We start from the raw sequence: 12,159 nt of genomic DNA on the forward strand, positions 1-12,159 counted from the left end.
CCCGCAGCTGATCGGCCGAGGTGTCGTTCCCCCCCACCCCCCGCCCTGGCGAGACTGTTGCTGGTTGCTCAAGGGCCCCCCACCCCTGCGAGGCTGTCACTAGTGGCTCAAAGCCTGCCAGCCGCTCGCTCAAGTCTGTTGCTGGTCACTTGAGCCCTGCCTGCCTCCGCATGCTGGAACCCTTCCTGCCACCCTTCTCCCCCAGCCCTGCCTCCCTCCTGCATGGAGCTGGCATCGCCGCTCACCCCTTGCACATTCCTAGGTACTGCATCCCACTTTTCTGGCAAACTGGACAAATACCCACTTTGGGCAAAAAAGTTGGGACAGCCAGGACAGGGCTTAAAAAAGGGACTGTCCCAGACAAAACAGGATGTATGTATGGTCACCCGCGCTGACCTGGACCTGGCAGCAATGTGTGCATCAGCATGATCACAGGGAGGTGGGGGGAAGGCTCACCTGTACTGTACAGTACACCAGCCTTTTGACAGCTGGCTGCTGCCTTTATTCCTTTCGTGCAACCACAGTGAATCCTTTAAGAGGAAAAGGAGTACTTGTGGCACCTTAGAGACTAACAAATTTATTTGAGCATAAGCTTTCGTGAGCTTTTGCTCAAATAAATTTGTTAGTCTCTAAGGTGCCGCAAGTCCTCCTTTTCTTTTTGCGGATACAGACTAACACGGCTGCTACTCTGAAACCAATGAATTCTTTGTAGCTCTAAGGAGAACTCCCCTTCTCGCTCTCTCCTTGCTGGTAACGGTGTCTCACTAAAGGGTAGTGAACAAGTAGAATCCCTCCAGGAGATGTCTGGGGGGAGGATCACAATCTCCCTCTCCGTATTTGGCTTCCTGCACCACTGCAGACTGGGTGTATCCTTGCCCACTCTCTAAACCAACAGACTCCAAGGGCACCAGGAATCTGCCTGGGTGAGATTTCTGGGCATTCTGTGCAGGTTGGGGCAGGTTACAAAAAATCTGAAGTTTGCTGAAGAATTTATGATGTAAATGAAGGAGGGGGGGGAAAGCCCTTCTGCATAGAGACCTTCCAGTATAATATGGGGCTATGCTGACTTGCGGTGTGAGGCCAGGGTCTGGTTTGAACTAGTGTAAATGGTGGATTTTCTGTAATCTGAAGTCTATGAATTGAGATTTGAGGACATCAGTAACTCAGCCAGAAGTTAGGGGTCTATTACAGGAGTGGGTGGGTGAAGTTCTGTGGCCTGTAATGTGCAGGAGCTCAGACTAGATGATTATGATGGTTCCCTTCTGGCCTTGAAGTCCATGATTTAGAGGCTGATCCAGAACCCATTAAAATTCATTGGCTTCAATGATCTTTGGATCAGGCCCTTCCTGAATCTGCAAAGACTGAAGCAGGGACTTTCAAAAAGGGGCCTGTGGGTGTTAGCTACTCCAAGCCCATTGAGCAGGGGTCCCAGACTCAATTTACCTTAGGGCCAGTGCCAGTCCTCAAATCCTCCCAGCGGGCCAATAATGTCACATGCCGCCCAGAACCCACCCCCCAAAACTCCACCCCCCACCTGCCTAAGGCTCTGAGAGGGAGTTTGGGTGGGGGAGGAGGTCTGGGGTAGGGGATTGGGGAGCAGGCTCTGGGAGGGAGTTTGGGTGCAGAAGGGGTGAGAGCTTGGGCTCTGGGAGTGAGTTTGGGTGGGGGAGAGGGTCTGGAGTGCAGGCTCTGGGATGGAGTTAGGGTCCTGGGTGCAGGCTCTGGGCTGGGGCAGGGGATGAGGGGGCAGGGGGTGAGGGTGCAGGAGGAGGGGGTGGGATTGCAGGCTCTGGGAAGGAGTTTCGGGCTGGGAGGGGCTGTGTGGGAAGGGGGAGGGGGTTCAGGCTCTGTGAGGGAGTTTGGGGGCTGGGGGTGTGTGGGGAGGGGGTGCAAGCTCTGGGAGGGAGTTTGGAGGTGAGAGGGGGTGTGGGGAGGGAGTGCAGGCTCTGGGAGGGAGTTTGGGGGAGGGAAGGGGCTGGGGGTGCAGGCTTTGGGAGGGGGTCAGAGGGTGCGGCGCTTACCTGGGGCTCCAAGGCGGGGCGAGCTGGGGGGCCTCCGCATGCTGCTGCCCCCAGGCGCCGCCGCCGCAGCTTCCCATTGGCTGTAGGGGCGCTCGGGGCGGGGGCAGCACATGGAGGCGCAGCACATGGAGGCACAGCCCAGCCCTGCCCTGCCCTGCCCTGCTCTGCCCCGGGGCCGCAGGGCGGGGCTGGCAGACACGTGGAGCGAGCAGGCAGGCACCGCTCAGCTCCGCTGTGCTGCCGGGACTCCGGGCCATTTAAAATCACCTGGAGGGGGAGTGCGCGGGTGTGGCAGGTGGGGCCAAGGAAGAGACCCAGCCCCAAAACTGCTGGAGCCCCTCAGGCCACACTGGGGAGGTTCACGGGTCACAGATGGCCTGTGAGCCGTGAGTTTCAGACCCCTGCCATTGAGTGTCCATGGGAAATTGGGCGCATAACTCCGATAGGCCCTGTTGAAAATGCCAGCCTGAAACAATAGCCCTGCACAAGGTGGGCTGTCCCCAATTCCCACCCTGGGATGTTAATGCTAAATTTGAGCTGGTCAGAAACATTTGTGGGGATTTTTTTCGCCTTTTCTCCTCCTCAGAAAATTCGGGAGACGAAATACCTGTTGTTTCAGCAATGAGTAAACAAATCAGCAAGGTAAGTGAGGCAATATCTCTTACTGGATCGACTTCGGGGAAGGGACAAGCTTTCGAGCTTCACAGAGCTCTTCCTCAGGTTTGGGGAAGGCAACCAGGCAGTGTCTGAGCTAATTCCAAGGTGGGACAGATGGTTAAGGATAAAAGGTTCACACATGCTGTAGGAGACTGTTTAATGAAGTGAACAATAGTGGATTAGCAGGCAGCAGGGTATGTTATAAATTGTTGTAATGAGCCATAAAACCAGTGTCTCTAAGGCCATGTTCTTCAGTGTCCAGCAGAGTTATGAATTTACATTCTTGTAGGCAGTTGAGCATGGCCCTGTTGGGGAACCAGTGTGAGGTAACTCTCCCTACCCTCCAGACACTCCAACACACACCCTTCAAATCGGGGCCAGCCTTAGGGGCGGTCCAGTGGGCGTTGTGCACCAGCACAGAGGTGCACGCTGCTGGTGTAGTGTCAGAGACTGCTCCCTGGGGAGCAGTGCGTGGGAGGACCCACAGATTTCTCCCTGCTTCCTCCCAGTGGAGGAACATGGGGGCGGGGGGAGTGGTGACAAACAGATACAGCTCATGCCCCTAATGTTCCTCTATGCCCCCCGAGGGGGCTGTGAGGGGGGGAGTGAGGAGCTCTGTGTATCCATGTCACTTTCCCCACCTGGGTTGTGCAGTGAAGCAAGCATCAGAAGCTGCTGCTCTTTCCCCACTTGGGCTGTGTAAGGGGAGGGCAAAGTGACCAGGATGCAGGGAGCCCTGACCTCGCTCCTTGCTCCCCCCTCACAGCTCCCTAGAGAGCTGTGGAGGAGCAGCGTTTGAGGGAGGGAGAGAGCAGCAATGCCATCTGCTCCGTGCATCCAAGTCAGTTTAATCATAGAATATCAGGGTTGGAAGGGACCTCAGGAGGTCATCTAGTCCAACCCCGTGCTCAACGCAGGACCAATCCCCAACTAAATCATCACAGCCAGGACTTTGTCAAGCCTGACCTTGAAAACCTTTAAGGAAGGAGATTCCACCTCCTCCCTAGGTAACCCATTCCAGTGTTTCACCACCCTCCGAGTGAAAAAGTTTTTCCTAACATCCAACCTAAACCTCCCCCACTGCAACTTGAGACCATTACTCTTTGTTCTGTCATCTGGTACCACTGAGAACAGTCTAGATCCATCCTCTTTAGAACCCCTTTTCAGGTAGTTGAAAGCAGCTATCAAATCCCCCCTCATTCTTCTCTTCCACAGACTAAACAATCCCAGTTCCCTCAGCTTCTCCTCATAAGTCATGTGCTCCAGCCCCCTAATCATTTTTGTTGCCCTCCGCTGGACTCTTTCCAATTTTTCCACATCCTTCTTGCAGTGTGGGGCCCAAAACTGGACACAGTACTCCAGATGAGGCCTCACCAATGTTGAATAGAGGGGAACGATCACGTCCCTCGATCTGCTGGCAGTGTCCCTACTTATACAGCCCAAAATGCCGTTAGCCTTCTTGGCAACAGGGGCACACGGTTGACTCATATCCAGCTTCTTGTCCACTGTAACCCCTAGGTCCTTTTCTGCAGAACTGCTGCCTAGCCATTCGGTCCCTAGTCTGTAACGGTGCATGGGATTCTTCCATCCTAAGTGCAGGACTCTGCACTTGTCCTTGTTGAACCTCATCAGATTTCTTTTGGCCCAATCCTCTAATTTGTCTAGGTCCCTCTGTATCCTATCCCTACCCTCCAGCGTATTTACCTCTCCTCCCAGTTTAGTGTTATCTGCAAACTTGCTGAGGGTGCAGTCCACGCCATCCTCCAGATCATTAATGAAGATATTGAACAAAACCGGCCCCAGGACCAACCCTTGGGGCACTCCGCTTGATACCGGCTGCCAACTAGACATGGAGCCATTGATCACTACCCATTGAGCCCAATGATCTAGCTAGCTTTCTATCTACCTTATAGTCCATTCCTCCAGCCCATACTACTTTAACTTGATGGCAAGAATACTGTGGGAAACCATATCAAAAGCTTTGCTAAAGTCAAGAAATAACACATCCGCTGCTTTCCCCTCATCCACAGAGCCAGTTATCTCATCATAGAAGGCAATTAGGTTAGTCAGGAATGGCTTGCCCTTGGTGAATCCATGCTGACTGTTCCTGATCGCTTTCCTCTCCTCTAAGTGCTTCAGAATTGTTTCCTTGAGGACCTGTTCCACGATTTTTCCAGCAACTGAGGTGAGGCTGACTGGCCTGTAGTTTCACCATGTGGGTGCAGGATGGGTATGAAGGGGGGAGTGTAGGGGCTAGGAGAGAAGGGGGGGGGTTCAGGGGTTAGGGGCAAAGGAGGAATGGGGAGCTTATGGGGGCCACTAGCAATGGGGGGCACCCCCCAAGAGTGCCAGGGGCAATGGAGGGGGGTGTGTGTGCTGCGCCCATGGGGGCCAGGGATGCCAAAATATAAGTTCGCCAAGGGTATCATTTTCCCTAAGGCTGGCTCTGTCCAGGTGCCTCATCACACCACAGCTTTAATACCAGTTACTGCTGCTCATGAAATGCCAGCCCAGCCACTGCAGCAAAGGGGGACCATCAGAAGCACTTGTGGTGGGTTTTGTGATGGGGACACATGTCCATTAGGGACACGACTGCAACTGAAATGCACATCTTAAAAACAGAGTTAGATGGGCCCGAGCCATGGTGTTTGGCTCCAGTTCTCTGAGTGTGTTTGGATCAAGGGATTTTTGGATTGTGGCACCTTTTGCGGGAGGTGGGGGGAGAGGGAGGGACAGCACAACTTAGTAATCAAAGGTGACACGGGTTAAATTTTTATTCGTTTTATCAGTAATATTGTCATTTTGTTACTATGACATTGGATGACTGACATGAGCTGTCAAACCCATACTGTGCTCGCATCCACTGCTCCTCCACCGTTCCAGGAGCATCATTAGAAAGGAATCTGTATTATAATTTAATTATTATTACAGTACTGCATAAAGGTACCAACCACAATTGCAGCCCCATTGTGCAAGGCACTGTAGACACTCCCAGAAAGAGGCAGTACTTGCCCCAAAGAGCTTACCATCTAAACAGACAAGACAGACACACAGTGAGAGAAAGGAAATATTACCCCAGATGGGGAACTGAGGCATAGAGAGATGAAGTGACTTGCCCAAGGTCACAAGGCAGTCTGTGGCAGACCAAGAATTGAACCCAGATCTCCTGAGTCCTGCCACCCTCTGTGTGTGTTTGTTTGTGTAAACATCCTACATATTTACTCCTTGGGCTCCTCAGTGCATCCTGTCTACGGAGTGTCTGTCTTGCTTGGAATATAAACATCTGGGGGTTGGAACTGCTCATGCTTTGTGTGCTGTGAAGTGCTGAATACATTAGTGTTGAATAAATAATTGAGTAATAATAACCTCTGCTGCCTTTTTTGTACTCTTTATTTGTTTGTATATATTTAGTCTGAGCCTTTATGATGGAGTTTTTCAATAGTCTCCATGCAGTTTGCAGGCATTTCACCATTGTGACTGTTCCTTTTAATTTCTGTTTAACTAGCTTTTCCTCATTTTTGTATAATTCCCCTTTTTGAAGTTAAATGCTACAGTGATGGGTTTCTTTGGCATTGTTCCCCCTACAGGGATGTTAAGTTTAATTACGTTAAGGTCACTATTATTGAGTGGTTCAGCTATGTTCACCTCTTGGATTTGATGGTGTGTTCCATTTAGGACTAAATCAAGAATTACCTCTCTACTTGTGGGTCCCATGACAAGCTGCTTCAAGAAATAGTCATTTATGGTGTCAAGAAATTTTATCTCTGCATCCCATCCTGAGGTGACATGTACCCAGTCAGTATGAAGATAGTTGAAATCACCCATTGTTGTTGCATTTTCTGCCTTTGAAGCCTCTCTAATCTTCTTGTGCATTTCACAGTTATTGTCACCATCCTGGTCAGGTGGTTGGTAGCATATTCCTACTGTTACACTCTTATTGTACAAATATGGAATGTCTGTCCTCACAGATTCTATGGTACAGTTTAAGTCTTCTAGGATTTATGCTTTCTGTCACATATAATGCCAGTCTCCCAGCAGCACAACCTACTCTATCATTCCTATATGTTTGGTTCTCTGGTACTATCATGTCCCATTGATTGCCATCAAGTTCCGTCAAGTTTCTGCAATGCCTATTATATCAATATCCTCATTTAATGCCAGGCATTCTAGTTCACACATCTTCGTATCTAGATTTTAAGCATTTGTACATGTTATCAATATTCAGTTGCTTGCCTTCATGTATTATATTAAATGAGTCTGTTACATTTGACTGTTCCTCACTAGCTCCTACCTGTACTTTTGCCGACTTCTTTCCTATCCTCTTTAATAAATTCACCCCTAGGGGATATGTCTGCCCACACCGTGTGCTCCTCTGCACCAGTCAGCTTTCCCCCAGCCCCTAACTTACAAAAATCATCTGCAATCTTTTTACTTTTACATGCCATCAGTCTGGTTCCATTCTGATTTAGCTGGAGCCCATCCTTCCTGGAGAGGTTCCTCCTTTCCCAGAATGTCCCCCGGTTCCTGATGGCCAATATTATAATCTCATCCATACATTAAGACCCTGAAGTTCTGCCTCTCCTCCTGACCATGTACATGGAACTGGAAGTATTTCAGAAATCTGTATAATATCTTAGATATGTTTGTAGTAAAAACAAAAAGTTTAACAAAGAACAGAGGTTTGCGAACAAGCAAGTAGAAATAATAGAAACAAATGGTTACATATAAAATAAAATGATAAGCTTTCTGGAGCCTAAACTTAACTAACAAGGCACTATCATGTCATATAGCGCAAAAATTCACTGTGACAGTCTGTGCCCCTGTAGTCACCCCTTGCACACTATTGTAATAATCTTTGTACACAGTATGCTTTGTGAGGTATCATTTGAATACTCATAATTTGCTGATCATTATTGTCCTGGTAAAATGTGTGGCAATATTGTACGTAAAGTTATAAGATTCCACTGTATGGTGATACTGTCACACTTCTGATTTGGGTCACAGCTGAGAATGCCAAATTCAGGACAGACTCTAGGAAACAGGATAGACACACTCCAAACCTGGGGGTATATTCTATTCTAAGATTTTACCAAGCCAGTAACAAAAGTGAGCTCTTGTAGAACTACACTAGTTCACAGAGAGCCACACAACAGTCCCCTAGGCACTCCATCCCCTGGTTACCACCCAGACAACTGGACTTAGTGATGGGAGGTTATTAAAACCAAACTCTACCATACATTCCAATCCTAAAGAATTATACACTCACCCCCAGGTCAATATGTTCTTTCAGGATATTACCAAATACCATGCTGCAGCCAATCTTTAGTAAACTAACTAAAGATTAATTTTTTTTAAAAAGACAGTGTTATTAAATGGTTAAAGGAATCATATACATTACAATAGATTTCAGAGTCTGTAGGTCAGTAAAATAGCAGTGATGGTAATTCTGCTAACTTGCAATAAATGTCTCCGGATCAACCAAAAAGATCAGTCCTTTGTTTAAATCTTCCTTCTTGTTTGAAAATCACAGTCCAGAGAAATGGAACAGGATTGAAGACCAAGAACGAAGTCATAGTCTGCAATTTATACCTCTTAGTTCAGGTGCACGGAAAGTTGCTGGCACAAACATGGAGTCCTGGGTCACCTGTGCCTTGCTGAGTCATGAGGCATTCATTGCCTATGTGCTGCCTGAAGAGACCTCAGGAGGGGTCCCTGGAAAAGCTGATTGTCCTTAATGGGCCATCAAGCAGGCTGGCTAGCCTTGATGTAAATCTGTGTTGGGGGTGTTATCCAGAAACACAACAGGTTTGAGATACAAACATCTAGCAACGTTTCATAACATACAATGATGATACTTGCATAGAGAAAGGATAATCCTACTTAGCAGATTATAACTTTTCCAATGATACTTACATGGCATACTTTGTATAAGATTTATCACAACTGTGCAACAGTGTGATGCATCAGTGTCACTTTTCTTTTATACAACCACACAGTTACTAAAACACATTCCAAATCCGGGGAGTGGTCAAACCAGTTCCTCAGAGATAAAGGATAAACTGATGCCTCAACCAGGTGTGAACAAGGTCAAATGGCCCATCACCTGCAAAGTGGCTATTCATTGGCAGAAAAAGGGACATAGGCAAAAAATCTACCTCTAAGCACAGAAATAGCATGGAGTTTCCAGCCACAGTCTGTCTGTCTCCATGTTCCCAGCTGGAGAGGCTTCTCAAAGAAGGGAGAGGACTATAAAAAGGAGGAGCAGACACCCCAAATGATCCTTCTCTTCTCTCTGCCTCCGGCAGTCACAACATCTGAGGAACAAAAGAAGCAGCATTCAACTGGAAGGGCGGAATCCTGGCTGAACTTCTTTCCACCAGTAGAATTGCTGAAATGGGGTGAGGGAGACTTTGCTTTCAGTTTACCCCAGTGTGTTAAGTTAGGCACTAATTGTGTTTTACTTTTATTTTACATGTAACCAATTCTGACATTTAGGCCTCATTACTTGTGTTCACTTAAAATCTCTTTGTAGTTAATAAGCTTGTTTTATTGTTTTACCTAACCCAGTATGTTTGAATTGAAGTGTCCTGGGAAACTCCGCTTGGAATAACGGAAATGATATGCACAAATCTTGTTAATAAAATGATGAACATGATATGAGCTTGTATTGCCCAGGATAAGGCTAGGCAGTGCATGACACACATTTCTGCAGGGAAATGAGGGAGTATGCTGATGTCACCCTGCGGTATATTTCAAGCTGGTAAAAGCCTGAGTCTGACTGGCAGTTTGCAAGTGCACTGACATAGCTGGGAGTGACTTACATGCTAGAGGCTGTTTGTGAGCAATCCAGGAGAAGAAGCAACAACAGCAAAGCAGTGTAAAGGGCACCCCAGGTGAGAGGGCAGGGGCCACAGCTACTCACTAGTCTAGATTGTATCCTGTATATGTCACATTCACTCAAAATCCTTCCAGTGCATTACAGCCAGGTTTGACTGTTATCTTCCATTCATGAGACATCACATTATCTTCCTGCCTTATCAGTAGAAAGATCCCCTGTGCCTCTTTGCAATCCTACATATATCACAACAGTCCTTTGATCTTTATTCATAAAGAGGACACGCCCTGTTGATTGATCTTCCCTGTGGCCTCCCTCTCTTCTAATTAGCATCTGGCTCCACATGCAGATAGGCTTAAATTGTGAGATGCACAATACACACCTGACTAGACACAGAGAGAGAAGTGTCGCCTATCCCCTGCCTGAACAGAATCCATCCAGGACTGGTCACCTCCTCGTGACTTGCCTTTAACTTCAAGACTTTAAGAACATAATTTCCAGTAGATAGATACAGACATTTCACAATGACTAGGATGCGCTGTGCAGTACTGGCTGGTGGTAGAGACCTCACACGCCACCCTTTGGCACCCTATTATGTATACAGGCCCAGGGGATTCCTGTAAACCCCTATGTCCTCCCACCCCCATGCCTTGTGCCATTTGGCACCAAGAGGTTCCTGTGTCACACACAGCTTATAAAATATCTTACTCCAAGTAGTAGGGAATTATCTCTAGAGGAAAATTGTTGGTCAGGACTGAAAAAAAAAAGCAGAGTCACAGGTACGATGGAGACTAAGACAGGGCAGCAGTTCAGAAGGAACGGAGGCCAAGTGGCAGAAATCTGAAGTCAGTATGGTTCCTGAATGCTCACAGAAAGCCTAAAGACAGCAAACCACAGATAAAGTCACCCAAGCTGAAGATAGGAGTGATTGCTGCAGTGGCTGAGAAGCCTCAGAAAGAAACATGGAAACCATAGCTCCAGAATTTGACAACCCATGCCTCTCCTGCTGCTTTTAGCCCAGTCACACATCAGACACGGTAAGTGGCTTGGCCTGTCTACACTAGGGATTTTTGGATGTAGCTCTCCCAGTGCTATCCCAATGTAGATGCATTGCATTGGTTTAAAGTGGGGTTCACACTGGTTGGACCAAACCTGGTGTCATACTGGGGGAAGCCCCGCTATGCACCTATGCAGAGCATCTACGTTGGGGGTGTGCATCGATACAGCTACAGTCCCACGAAAAAATCACTAATGCAGACAAACTCTTAGGCTTTGTTTTCTCTGCTAAAAAAAGATGTGTTTTCACCAGGGGCTAGATAACAATCACACATTAACTATCCTGCTGTGAAATCATGGTGGAAACAAAGCTCTGAAGTTGTACCAGGAAGTAAACTAAGTTGAGGTCAACCCAGTACCCTTGCCTAGCTACTGCACTATAAACAGTACAGGTGACTAACACGGCTGTTACTCTGAAACTTGTCTTGAGATAACCACGCAGTGTCAGTGATCTCTCTGTAACTTCCTTCCCCTGCCCCCATACCTTTTTGGCAGTGATGACATAGCTTTAGAGAAAGAGGGGCAGTTTCTTAGGCCATGTCTACGCTACCAGCTAACTTGGCACTGCTGCGGTCGATGCAGCGGTGTCGATTTAGCGGGTCTGGTGAAGACACGTTAAGTTGATGGGAGAGTGCTCTCCTGTCAACCTCTGTACTCCATCTCCCCAAAAGACAGAAGCCATGTTGACAGGAGACACTCTCCCATCGACATAGCGCAGTGTAGACACCGCTGTAAGTCGATTTAAATTACGTTGACTTCAGTTACCGCGTAATGTATGTAACCAAAGTAGCGTAACTCGCATCGACTTACAGCATTAGTGTAGACCAGCCATCAGATAGACCATGGAGGATCTTGAGACGGAACGAACAACAAAGTGATTACAGAGGGGTATGAACGCTGATTTAGTGAAAGCAGTGCAGATGCCTTTGTGAACAGTCCTATTTAAGAATGGCTTATTTTTGGTTTAAGTTTAAACCTGCGCCTCATCAACTTAAAACTAAACTGAAAACCTGGTTTAAACTGACATAAGATCATCCAAACAGCCTTGAATGTTAACTGTTCACTAAACAATGTAGCTGAAAGTCCATATGTGGAACATTCACGGATAAAGGTGCTGAGCATCTCCTGTGAGATGCTCAATATCCTCAGACTTGCATTGGAGTTAGGACAGAAGCAGGCTCTTAATCAGTTCAAAAAAATTAGATACAATTTCAAGCTCACGTTACTCTCATTCAAGAATACAAGCTTGTTGCTATAATCATAACTAGAATGAATGGGTGTGGCTATCCAGATGAGCTAATCAGAGGGGAAGTGATAACTAATCATGGTCCTGAATCAAACTCTCTGGTCCAAATACCTCTGAACTCTGGAGAAGTTTGGATCTGTCACTATATCAGTCTGCCTCACTGGATCACAGTTACAGGATCAGTGTCTAGGAAGCATGCACTTATTTGGATAAACACTGACAGAAAAGAAAAGATGCTTCAGATACTAGAGTGGTGGGTGAGGTACAGGAACTCACATTCAATTATAATAGGCCTTAATAATTCTATGTCTCAGGAGGAAATTTTATGACAACAAATATTTATT

The sequence above is a fragment of the Chelonia mydas genome, chromosome 10, assembly GCF_015237465.2.
Source record: "Chelonia mydas isolate rCheMyd1 chromosome 10, rCheMyd1.pri.v2, whole genome shotgun sequence".
Lineage (NCBI taxonomy): Eukaryota > Metazoa > Chordata > Testudines > Cheloniidae > Chelonia > Chelonia mydas.